The sequence below is a fragment of the Callithrix jacchus genome, chromosome 22 (assembly GCF_049354715.1).
Source record: "Callithrix jacchus isolate 240 chromosome 22, calJac240_pri, whole genome shotgun sequence".
Taxonomy (NCBI): Eukaryota; Metazoa; Chordata; class Mammalia; order Primates; family Cebidae; genus Callithrix; species Callithrix jacchus.
The window spans coordinates 30,090,564-30,101,869 of NC_133523.1; the positions used below are offsets into that span (position 1 = coordinate 30,090,564).

General features: G+C 57.2%; 1 long non-coding RNA gene across 1 annotated transcript; it reads right to left on the reverse strand.

The window, feature by feature from the left end:
* Positions 1–782: 782 nt before the first annotated feature.
* LOC103789891 (uncharacterized) lies at positions 783–10,977 on the reverse strand. Its single transcript, XR_616104.5, has 3 exons — positions 10,819–10,977; positions 9,656–9,785; positions 783–1,343 (listed from the first exon to the last, which is right to left on the reverse strand). It is a non-coding gene; the product is annotated as an uncharacterized LOC103789891 (long non-coding RNA).
* Between the last annotated feature and the right edge of the window lie 329 nt (positions 10,978–11,306).

An 11,306-nucleotide genomic window follows, 5' to 3' on the forward strand; every position in this document is an offset into this window, starting at 1 on the left:
CTCCCTCCTGGACAGGTAAGTACCCCATGGCCAAATGGGCAGGAGGTGGTGGAGCCTGGCACCGTGTGTGGGCCCAGTTCACACGTGATCGAGGTAATCAGGGAGCAGGGTGGCAAGGACCTGGGCTGGATTTGGCCTGGGGACTGTAGTTGGCTGATTCCTGGTGCAGAGTAAGAATCAAATATATGTTTCTCCACCTGGTCCAGAGCCAGCCGGGTCAGTCCTGCCCCAGGGCCCCAGCAGCTGCTCGGAGGAGGCAGAGTCACTCTATCCCAAGTGGAGGGCACAAATGAGTGAACAAACTCACCTACTATCTAACCAACTAACCAGTTAACTAAGCCCTTATCTCCTGGACTCAGAGTTACCCCCACCTCCTCTCTGTTTTTTATTTTATTTTACATTTTTTAAGATGGGGTCTAACTGTGTTGCCCAGGCTAGAGTGCAGTGGCGGGATCATGGCTCACCGCACCCTGGGCTCATGAGATCCTCCTGCCTCAGCCTCCCAAAGAGGTGGGATTACAGGTATGAGCCACTGTGCCCAGTCCTCTGGGCTTCTCTAGGCCCAACTGACCCCTTGCCCTCTGACCTATCTCACTGCCCTCTGGCCAGGCCTCTCATCACCCCCTCAACCTGCCCAAGGTGGTGGGAACCTCAAGAGAAGCCCACTGAGCACTGGAAGCTGCTGCTGGCCATTCACTACTGATGCGGGGTGACCTGGCCTATAGCCTGGTACAGGCTAGCAGAGGAGCTGGGTATCCCTCAGGGCTATGTGTGATGGGAAGGACACTTTGGGGCTGGGAAGGGCATCTGGCTGCACCTGGGATGGGGAGGGGTTGGCTAGGCAGACAGAGGAGACATTCCAGGCAGCGGAATGTCCTAGGCAAAGGTGCAGAGGCAGGGGCTGGTAGAGTCTGGGTCTCTGTAAATCCAGGACACTAGAAACAGGGGGCTCCTCACCGTGTAGGGCCAGAGCCAGGGCAGAGCTAAGCCCACCAGGAGCAAAGGCTGTGGCTCTACATTCCCATCCTAGCACCCAATGCATGCAACTGGACTGCCTGCATGGTATGGGCCAGGAGGACCACAGGAGGCCCCCACATCCCACTCCCAGATCGCCAAAATGTGAATTTCCTAACATTGTCGTGTGTCACAAAATACTATCATTCTTTAGATTCTTTTTTCCAAAATATCTGGGCAGGACATGGCTTTGGGCAGGCCGGACATGTGGCCATTCCTATTTCCGACTTGCATTTGGGTTCTTCAGCATTGCCCTCTCTCCATCATTCATTCACTCTACAAACGCTGGTCCTTGGTGCGGATGACCAGCCAGACAGGCCCCTTCCAGGCTGCGAATGAGACAGACATGGTGCTTGCCCTTATGGAACTGGCAGTCCAGCAGAGATGACGGCTGATGATAGGTACAGTGCCACTTCAGAGCACAAGAGGTGCCTGCAATGCTATACACCTGGGCGGGGACCAGGGGTGGCTTCAGGAAGGCCTCCCTGGGGAGGGGCTGTGGATCTTAATGAAACCTCAACAAGGAAAAGGACCAGCCAAGGAAGACTCAGTGGGAGCTGCCATGCGATGTCCTGGAGGCAGGAGGCAGCCGCTTGAGGGACAGAAAGGAGCCCCCGCAGTCAGGGGAGGTGCAGAGTACTGAGGTCGGTGTTGGGTGGGTGGCTAGGAGTGCCTTGCAGAATTCATGGGGTGGCTGCAGGCAGAAGAGGCTGGAAAGCCTTTGGGGGCTGGGCCAGGAATGCGATCTGATTGACATTGCAAGGATCCCTGGCTGCTGTTGAGAGGCTGAGGGTGGGACCCACAGGGCGGGAGGCCACTGCTCCTGGGAGGCTGCTGTGTGGCTAGGGGCCGGATCTCCTGCTGGAGCAGCAAGGAAGGCTGGGTTGGACGTGGGCGGTGGGCGGGCCCCGGGACTGCTGCTCTTGGCCTGGTTCTAGTGTTGGGGCCGCGGGGGAGCCGTGTGTGGGCACGTCCCATGCTGCCCCCCCACCACTGCCCCAGAGATGCAGCCACGGGTAGGCTGGCTCCCCTGGGCCCAGCTCACACGTGGTGGAGGTGATCAGGGAGCAGGGAGGCAAGGATCTCTAGGGCCCTGAGGCCAGCCCAGAGGACAGACGGCTCCCCTGCCAGGCCCTTGTTCATTCATTCCCCCACTTCCTAAGGTGAGGCCACTGTGAGCCAGACACAGCCCTACCCCAGGGGCCAGCGGGAAACCAGTGTCCGTCTCTGGTCCAGGGCCAACCCCGACATGGGTGTCCCCTACCGCAGCAGGGCTACGGGCAACTTCCAGCCCCAACTCCAGGCCGGCCAGGCTCTGAGGGAGTCTGAGGCTGCCTCTCCTCCGCCAGGTTCCTGTTTCCCCAGTGGCCCCAAAGACAGAAGATGGTGTGAAGTTCAAGGGCTCAGTCCCAGTTTCGGATTTCCTGGGCGTGTCAGATTTCCTGGGTGCTGCGTGGCTGCTGTCTGCAAGGGAGGCCACTGAATAACGTAAAGGCCACTGGGAAAGCATAGCAGTGTGCAGCGGGTGAGTGTGTGTGTGTGTGTGTGTTTCTGTGTGGGGTGGGGCGTGACTCACACAGGCCTGGGCTTCATGATGTCTCCTGGGAGCAGGAAGGGCTGTGTGAGTCTGTGTGAGTCTTCGTGTGCATGTATGTGCATGTGCATGTACCCATGTGACGAGCACGTGTATGAGTGCACACAGTTGGTGCAGGTGTACCTGTGTGTCTGTGCACATGTGTGTGCCTATGTCTGAGCGTGTGTGCTTGTGGTTATGAGTGTGTCTGTGGGCACACATGTGACTACAGTGTGTGTGACTGTGCACATGGGTGTGTATGTGTGTACCACCCTTTTTGGCCTGCACTCCTGGGGCCTCTTTTCCTCCTCCACCGGCCTCCTCGGCAAGTGTTGACTCAGGGAGGGACAGGCAACCTGGGTTCAGGATTTCCTGGTCAGGTGGAAGTGGTTTCTTGAAAAGAGATCAATTTTGTGCTAAAGTGGACGCAGAGAGTCTGCACAGTACAGTGCTCTCTAGGGCCCCCAAGGCCGAGAGGCCTCATGCCTGCCTTGCCTGTGTCTACAGTGTGGGGTCCCAGAAAGCCTTTGCCCCTGGCATGACCCACAGGACATGCCCTCAGACCTTTTCTAAATGCTCCCCGAACTAGGCTGCCTGGGGTTGGGGCTCCAAAGCAGGACACTCCTCTGACTGCTGTGGAGGCAGGGACATCAGCCCTGCAAGACATACCCCAAAAGAAAGCGGGCCCCTCAGGATCCCCAGGCACTAGATGTCCCAGGTTCCCTTCCACAGTAGGCAGCTTTACCCCTGTATCACCCATCCCCCAAAGCCTTAACAATTAAAAATGAAGCTTTTGGAGGCTGAGGGTTGATTAAAGTTCGAAGAGCTCTCTGCCATGTGGGGCAGGGTGGGCGAGGGGAGCCTTCCAGAAGCACTGCCCCTCTCCAGGGCTGGGAGGACTGGCCTCACGGGGCATTCCTGAGAAATGTAGCATCTTATTTGGCACCCACCTGCCACATCCACATCTGGGCTGTACCAAGGTCCCCCAGAGGAACCACTGTCCCTGAGAGACGCTGTGTGAGCCCAGGGCCCCCACACAGCAGCCACTTACTGTGCAAATGCTAGGCCCTCCCCACCCCACCACTTGGATTCCTCCCGGTGTGGCCCTGGGTCTTGGGACAGGCAGAGGGCACAGCTGCCCTGGGGCAGCGAGGTTGAGGCGGGTGGGGAGGCAGCATGGCCACCATGTCCTTGTCCCCTTGCTCCATTGGATTCTCCCTTCTCCAGCCTGGAGCTTCAGGCCTAATCCCCAAGAAAAAACAGTGGTTTGCAGCCTAAAAGTTGCTAATGCGATGGTGGCTCCTCTGCCAGCACCCGGTCCTTGGAGAGGAAACATGCTCTTCCCCGGGGCGTGGGGAGCTCCTGTCTCAGCTGGTTATAGGGATGACGGAGACGCAGCTGAGTGGCACGGAGCTATGCTATCCCACCCAGGTCAGAGACCCCAAAGGGGTCCCCAAGATCCTCTAGCACAGACCACTCAACTCAGGCCTAGGCAGCCTGTCCCACTGCAGATACGACCCCAACCCCCCCAGCCCCGAGTGCTGCCACCAAACTTGTCCCCTGCCAGTGACGTGGACAAGACCAACCCCTCGCACCCACTGGGACTCTTCTCCTGCACAACGTCCCTGTCCTCACTGCCGCTTCTGCCCGTCCCCTCCCTGCTGGGTGTGACACCCAGAAACCAGGCTGTGGGAGGCAAACATGGGGCTTCCTTGAAGAGCTTCAGACCCCCATTCTTGCCTTGGTGCCTCTGGGATCCTGACATAGGCCTTCCCTGAGCTGGGAAAGAGGCCGGTTGCAGGGTGGCAGGGACCCACAGGAGCATGGAGGCCCTGGGGTTGCAGAGAACGCGGTGTCCTCTGAAGCATGCCTGGGTCCCCCTGGTCCGGGTGGCAGTGGGGTGCAGCGCCTGTGCTCTGGGTGCCGGCCCCCACCATGCTGGGTGGCCATGAGTGGGGCTGGCTGGGCGGCCATTAATGATTAACCTGGGGCCTGGGCCTTGACCTCATGGGCCTCTGAGTAAACAGGCCTGCTGGAGCCTGCTGGGCCCCTCGTGGCCTCTCCGCCCCCTGCCCTCTCCTGCCCTCCTGGTCCTGGCCTCCCTCCCCCTCCTTTGCTGCTGAGCTGGAGCAGTGGCAGGTGGTCTGGACTCGCTGGCCTTTCTCACTGCCACCCTGGATCAGCCACCACTGATTCCTGCCTTCTCTTTGCAGACTTTGAGGGGGGCTCCTCCTTCCTGGACTGGGGCTTGCCCACTGCGTGGTCTCAAGCCCTGGCCTCAGGGGCTTGTTGAGACGGACCGCATGGAGCATGCTGTGTAGACAGCCAGTCCTGTCTACACAGCATGCTCCATGGCCTGTGTTCCAGCTCCAGCTCTGGTCTCATCATCTGTGTGACCCCTAGACGGCACCCTGTCTCTCTGGGCCTCAGTTTCCCCATCTGCACAGTAAAAAATAGAGCGGGAATCCCACAGCTTTCTAGCTCCAGAATTCTAGACACCAGTCTGGTTTGGAGTGAGACTGAGGATAGGAACAACACATGTCCCCACCTTGCCCCAGGGGACCACTCCCCACAGAGTCACTGGAGTTGGCCTCCACGTTCCTGGCTGCCTCACTCATTTCCTTCTTCTGGGACAGCCCCCTCTTCACCCCGTGTTCCCTTGGAGGACTAGCTCTCAAGCTCTCAGACCCCAGGCTTCAGGCAGGGCGGCCCCTGCCTGGGGCGCTGGAAGTGGGTCATGTGACCTGGGCCTGGCCGATGGGTGTCTGCTCTGAGACTTTTGCAGGAAATACTGAGAAAACGTCATTTTCTCTTCTCTGGCAAAGCAGGAGAATGAGCCCCAAGGCTATCTTGCTGGGCACAAAGGAAAGGATTGCTGAGAGACCAACACGGGTTTTGACAACAGAGTCCCAGCTGTGCCTGAACTGGCACCTTCTGGACTTTTCCATGACAAGAAGCTGTGGATTCCTTTTCTGCTCAAACCAGTGAGAGCTGGGTCTCCTCCCTGATTCACACATTCACACACTGGACTCACACCATGCAGGGACAGATGCCACAAATGCACAGTTGTCAGGGTTGCACACACATGGCTAAACATCTGCAGAGAAAATGTGAGTAACAGGGCTGGGGAGGAAACCCAGCTGGCCGCACTGGGCCGGGGTGGCGGAGGTGGGAGAGTAGGGCCCCAGGGTGCCAACCCAAGCTCTCTCCTTGTCACCTCACCCACCATTCACCCATCATTCCCATATCCAGAACCCTCAGCCAGCCGTCGAGGATGATGGGTGAATGGCAGCTGAGGCAGGCAGGCTGAAGCTCATTGGCTAGGGACGGAGGTGAATGCTCCTATTTGCCCGTGTGCACACATTCACAACCATGCTGAGCTTTGCATGCAAGAAACACACTGTGGCCCACTCAGGAGCTCTTTCATTTTCTTCCCACTGCAGAGGTCTGAAGCTGGGATAGGGGTCTCTGGTCATTCAGGCCCTCCCCCAGCCTGGGACTGTGTGGTTCCTGGGAGCTCAAGGACCACCTGGGTGGGGGCAACCTGAGAAGAGACTGCCTCTTCTGCTCCATTGTGGGATAGGAGGGTTACCAGGGCCAAGTGCTGGTCTCATGGGGCTGGAATCGGGGAGAGGCTTTGTTCTGGAGCCCAGACTGCCTTTATGACACCAGGTAGTCCATGGTCCTGGATGCAGATGGCTTCAGGCATATTGCACACACCACATGCACATGTAGACACACATACGCACGTGAACATGCAGACACGGCTATCTTGTGTGAGCTCTGGGGATGGAAAAGGAGGCCTTTCTGTGGACAGAGGACAAGGGTGGCAGAGGAAGCCTCAGACCTCCTGGGAAGGCCCCACCCCACAGCCTGGCTCCTATCAGGCTACTTGGGCTCTGGCCTGGGGAAGGCCCTCAGCCAGCAGCAGGAACAGCTGGATCGGGTGTCTAGAGATGACCCTGGCTCCCTGCTCCTGGCTAGAAGCCCTTCCCCCAGAGCCCTGTCCTCCCCTCCTGCTCCTCTTCCTCTCCCTGCCTTGCTTTTGGAATTTCAGGCCACATCCTATTCCTCTTTCTTTTTCTTATCTTTTTTTGTAGAGATGGGTCTTGATATGTTGCCCCGACTGGCCTCCAACCCCTGGCCTCAAGGGATCCTCCTGCCTCTGTCTCCCAAAGTACTGGGATGACTCTCTCTGACTCTGCTTCCTTCTCTCTCTGTTAGTCCCAGTTTCTGTCTCTCTAATGGGTCATCCCAGGAGAGGGACAAGTCTCAGGCCTCAGGGCTTAGGCCCCCGGCCACTGGGCTGGGCCTTCCTCTTTCTGCTGTCTGTCCCCTGCCCTGCTTCCTTACTCTGGCCAGAGCCGACTTGCCCTTTGCACTGGAGCTTCGGTACCTCTGGCTGTGGGGGAACTGATGGCCTCACCTCCCCCACCCCCTGCAGCCCCTGCTCCTCCCCATAGGAGTCCAGGAGTCTGGCCAGAGAGTTGGGCCCTGGGGAGGCCACACAGCCAGGACGCTTGTCCTGGCCCCAGGCAGAACCCTTGCCCTGGCCACAGAGCCACACCAGCCAGGTCAACTCTGTCCTCTGAAATCCTTGGAGACTGGGGCAAGCCCCCTCCCCGGGACAGCTTCAGACTCCCACTCACCTCCAGGTTGGGAAAACTGACCCCCAACCCAGGGCAGGAGGCAGGGGGAGGGAGGATGTGGAAGCTAGCCAGCCATGTAGGGGGAAGGACGACCCTGCACCCTGTCATTTCCCTCACAGGGTGAGGCCCCAGGGAATAGCCTGCCCTGGCAGGGGAATGAGAAGCAGGGGCCGTTTCCCAGCTGTGGAGTGTGCTGGGTGGGAGCAGACACGGGCGTCTGTGGGGGTGGGGGAGCCCTCCCTGCCTAGGCAGTCAATTGTCTGGGGCTAACACTTCCCACATTCTTATTCTCTTTTCTTTTCTTTTTCCTTCCTTCCTTCCTTCCTTCTTTCTTTTTTTTTCTTTTCTTTCTTTCTTTCTTTTCTCCCTCCCTCCCTTCTTCCCTTTCCTCCCTCTCTTCCTCCTCCCTTCCTCCCTCCCTTCCTTCTTTTTTCTTTCCTTCTTCTTTTTTTTTTTTTTTTTTTTGACAGAGTCTCACTGTTGCTCACGCTGGAGTGCAATGGCATGATCTGGACTCACTGCAACCTCCACCCCCCGGGTTCAAGTGATTCTTCTGCCTCAGTCTCCCAAATAGCTGGGATTACAGGCGTGCGCTGCCACATCTGGCTAATTTTTTTATATTTTTAGTAGAGATGGGGGCTCTCCATGTTGGCCAGGCTGGTTTCGAACTCCTGACCTAGGTGATCCACCCGCCTTGGCCTCCCAAAGTGCTGGGACTACAGGTTTGAGGCACCGTGCCAGGCACTTCCCACGCTCTCACTGCATTCACCGCTGTCATCCAGGCCAGAGTCTGCCAGTGCCTGCCTCGAGGAAGCCCTCCACAAGAGGGAGGAGCCTGAAGGAGCCGGCCTTCTTCCCCACCATGCACCTGACGTGGGCTTGCCCTCACCGCACTGATTAGGCTGGAAGTCATGGGGACAGGGTCAGCCTTCCCACTTCTGGAAGACCCCACCTGTCACCCAGACTGCCTGAGGCTCAGGGCTGCGTTGGAAATGTGGCCTTTCCATCACAGAGTCTGGGGCAAGGCCTGATTTCTGATCACCCTGGGTTGCTGTTTGAGCAAGTCCCCTGGGAAGAATTCCTCAGGCCTCACTGAACCCAGTGCTGCTATTGCGACAGCAGACAACCTGGGGCGATGTCCCTGGGAGCTGGAGAATGGGCAGGAGGCTCCAGCATTGTCAGCTGCCTGGGTGTGCGGTTCTGTGTGGCTGTGTCTACCTGCTGCCTTCCTCTCTGGGTACCTCCAATGATAGCTGGGAGGGGCCACCTCTAAGGGTTGTGAGCACTTGAATGAGGCAATGTGGGCAAGTGCCTGGCCTGCTGCTTGGCGCACACTGAACCCTCAATCAATGTAGCTGTCAGCCCTGCTCAGGCCAGCAGGGTCGTGAGGACTGGAGGATCCAGGTCACCTCTGCAGACCCCAGCAAGGCCTGCTGCTGGCCAAGGGGAAGGCTGGGATTAAATCTTCACCTTCCTGGCCCCCAGAATCCAAAAGGCACAAATGTGCACTTGCATACATCACACATACACTCACACACACATATATACACACATATACACACACACATATATACACACATATACACACATACACATATACACACATACACCTACACACACCTACACACATACACAATACACACACATATACACACATACACACATACGCACATATACACACATACACAATACACACACATATACACACATACACAATACGCACACATATACACACATACACAATACACACATATACACATACACATACACAATACACAGATACACACACTACACACACATATACATGCACACATATACACATACACATACACACATACACAATACACACATATATACATACACATACACAATACACACAGAGACACACATACACGTACACACATACACATACACACATATACATATAACATACACACATATACACATAAACAATAAATACATACACACATACACATGCACACAGACATACATATACACATACACACACATACACAATACACACCTAGACACACAACACACACACACCTGGCTTAGCTCCCCAGGACCCAACCACCTGCTGGAAAACCAAGAGCTGCCTCTTCAAAAGGATGATTAAGAACCAGCCTTGACTACTCAAACTGAAACTCCAAACCCTTCTCTGGAGTACTCAGCTCCTCTGGAGCCTGTGGGCGAAAAGCTCTTACCATAGTGGAAAAAATATTCTGCCGAAACGGAAGTCTTCCTCAGTTTAGCTGAGTCATTTTCTTGTGGTTAAGGAAGTCCAGGTTATCTCTGGCCCTTCCCCTGCTGCCCATGGTCTAGCCAGCCTGGGGGACCCCAGTCCACCCTCCCGTCCTGGCAGGGGACATGCCCATCCCAGTGAACTACAGGACCCTTAATTGTAAGTCACCCCACTCACCCCAGGCTGCTTCCCACAGCTGTTTCCTGTGCTCAAGTGGGAATCCCGAGCCCTGAGAACCAGGATCCAGGGTCAGCCATCACCAGGTCACCAGGGCAACTCCTACAGCCCTGGGGTCTGCCTGTGTTTCCTGTTGGGGATGGTGGCACCTTGAGGATAGAGGCCTTGTGGATTGACACTGTACCCGTGTGTCCCCATCTCAGGCAGCTCTTAGCACGTGGCAGGTTTCAGGAGCCCAGTCTCCCAGCATACATGGCTCACAGACCCCCCCAAGGAGCAGATAGCTTGTGATGAGTTCCCAGTAGATGGGCAGTAGAGGGGGCGGGCGCCAGGTCCTGCTTAGCTCTTGGACCCAGTGGGGCTCATGGCAACCAGGGATGCAGCCTCAATTTCATTTTGTATCCCAGGAGCCTGAGCCTGCAGGCTAAGGCACCTGGCCCAGGTGTGGCGGAGTCCTGCCCAGTCCGGGCTTCGGCTGGATGGAGGCTGGTGCTGGAGGCAGCCTGCTCCCTGGGAGATCCTTTGGAAGCTGCCAGGGGCCATTGTGGGGGAAGATGGAGAGATGACAGGGTGGGCCACCTGAGTGGTGTGGGGAGAGCCTTGAAGATGCCACGTGGCAGCAGTTGCAGGTGGGGTGGGGAGGCCAGCTCTGTGGGTGCTGCATTCTCCCCGTGCAGCCACACCGTGTGCCAGGAATCAGAGACCCCCTGGGCTGTGCCTTCCACCCTTGCCCTCCTCCGGCTGAATCCTGGGCTACCAGAGAGGCAGCAGGAGACAGGGCAGGCCGCTTTTCTGAGCTCAGACTTCCGATCAGCTGACGGGGGTCACGTGCTGTCTGGGCTCGCCTGGGGCCTGAGAAATGGGGATGCGGGCCGCCCTGGCCAGGGCTGTTAGGGAAATTCAAGGAATGAAAGTCAGAGGGAGTCAGGAGGCCACGACTCAGGGTGTGCGCAGGGGCACTGAAAGCCCTGCCGGATGTGGGGGATAAAGGACCGCCACATGTCACTTGTGGGGTCTCAGGGTGGCCGGGGGGTGGGGTGGGGCTCAGGGCTGCTCTTAGCTGGGGAGGGCAGTGGCTAGCAAGGTCTGGGGCTGAGTGAATGAGGCCAGGCTACACGGCTGCCCTTGTCTCAGGGTTTGGAGAGCCAACAGCCGGACTTTACCTGCGTCCCTGGAAGCGAACTGGCGAGACTGACGGGCACTGGAGGGGCCCTCGTGGGACCTGGAACTCAAAGGATCGGGTTCCCTGAAGCCTGGACTTGCCTGCAGGACCTCTCTCAGTGGCCAGCAGGCACCGCCAGCTGGGTCCTGCGGGCTGCACTGCCCGTCGACTCCAGAGTCCTTCCACACCCACTTGGACTGGGTCCTCCCGGGGCTCTGGTAGCCAAGGTTTGGGAAATTAGGTGAGGGGGCCCTGGGACGAGGGTAAGGAAAGGAACAATCTATGTCCAAAAGTCATCTAGAAATTTTCAGCATTTCTTTTTTATTTTTCAAAACAAAAGCTCTACATGTTGGGGTGGGGGGTGGTGGTGGACCTAGCTTTGTGGGAAGTGAGTCAGACGGCCATAAAATGTGTTTTTCTGAGCCGAGGGGATTATTTTACATCTTGTGGCATGGAGCTGCCGGGAGGGAGCCCTCCTCCTGGTCCCTG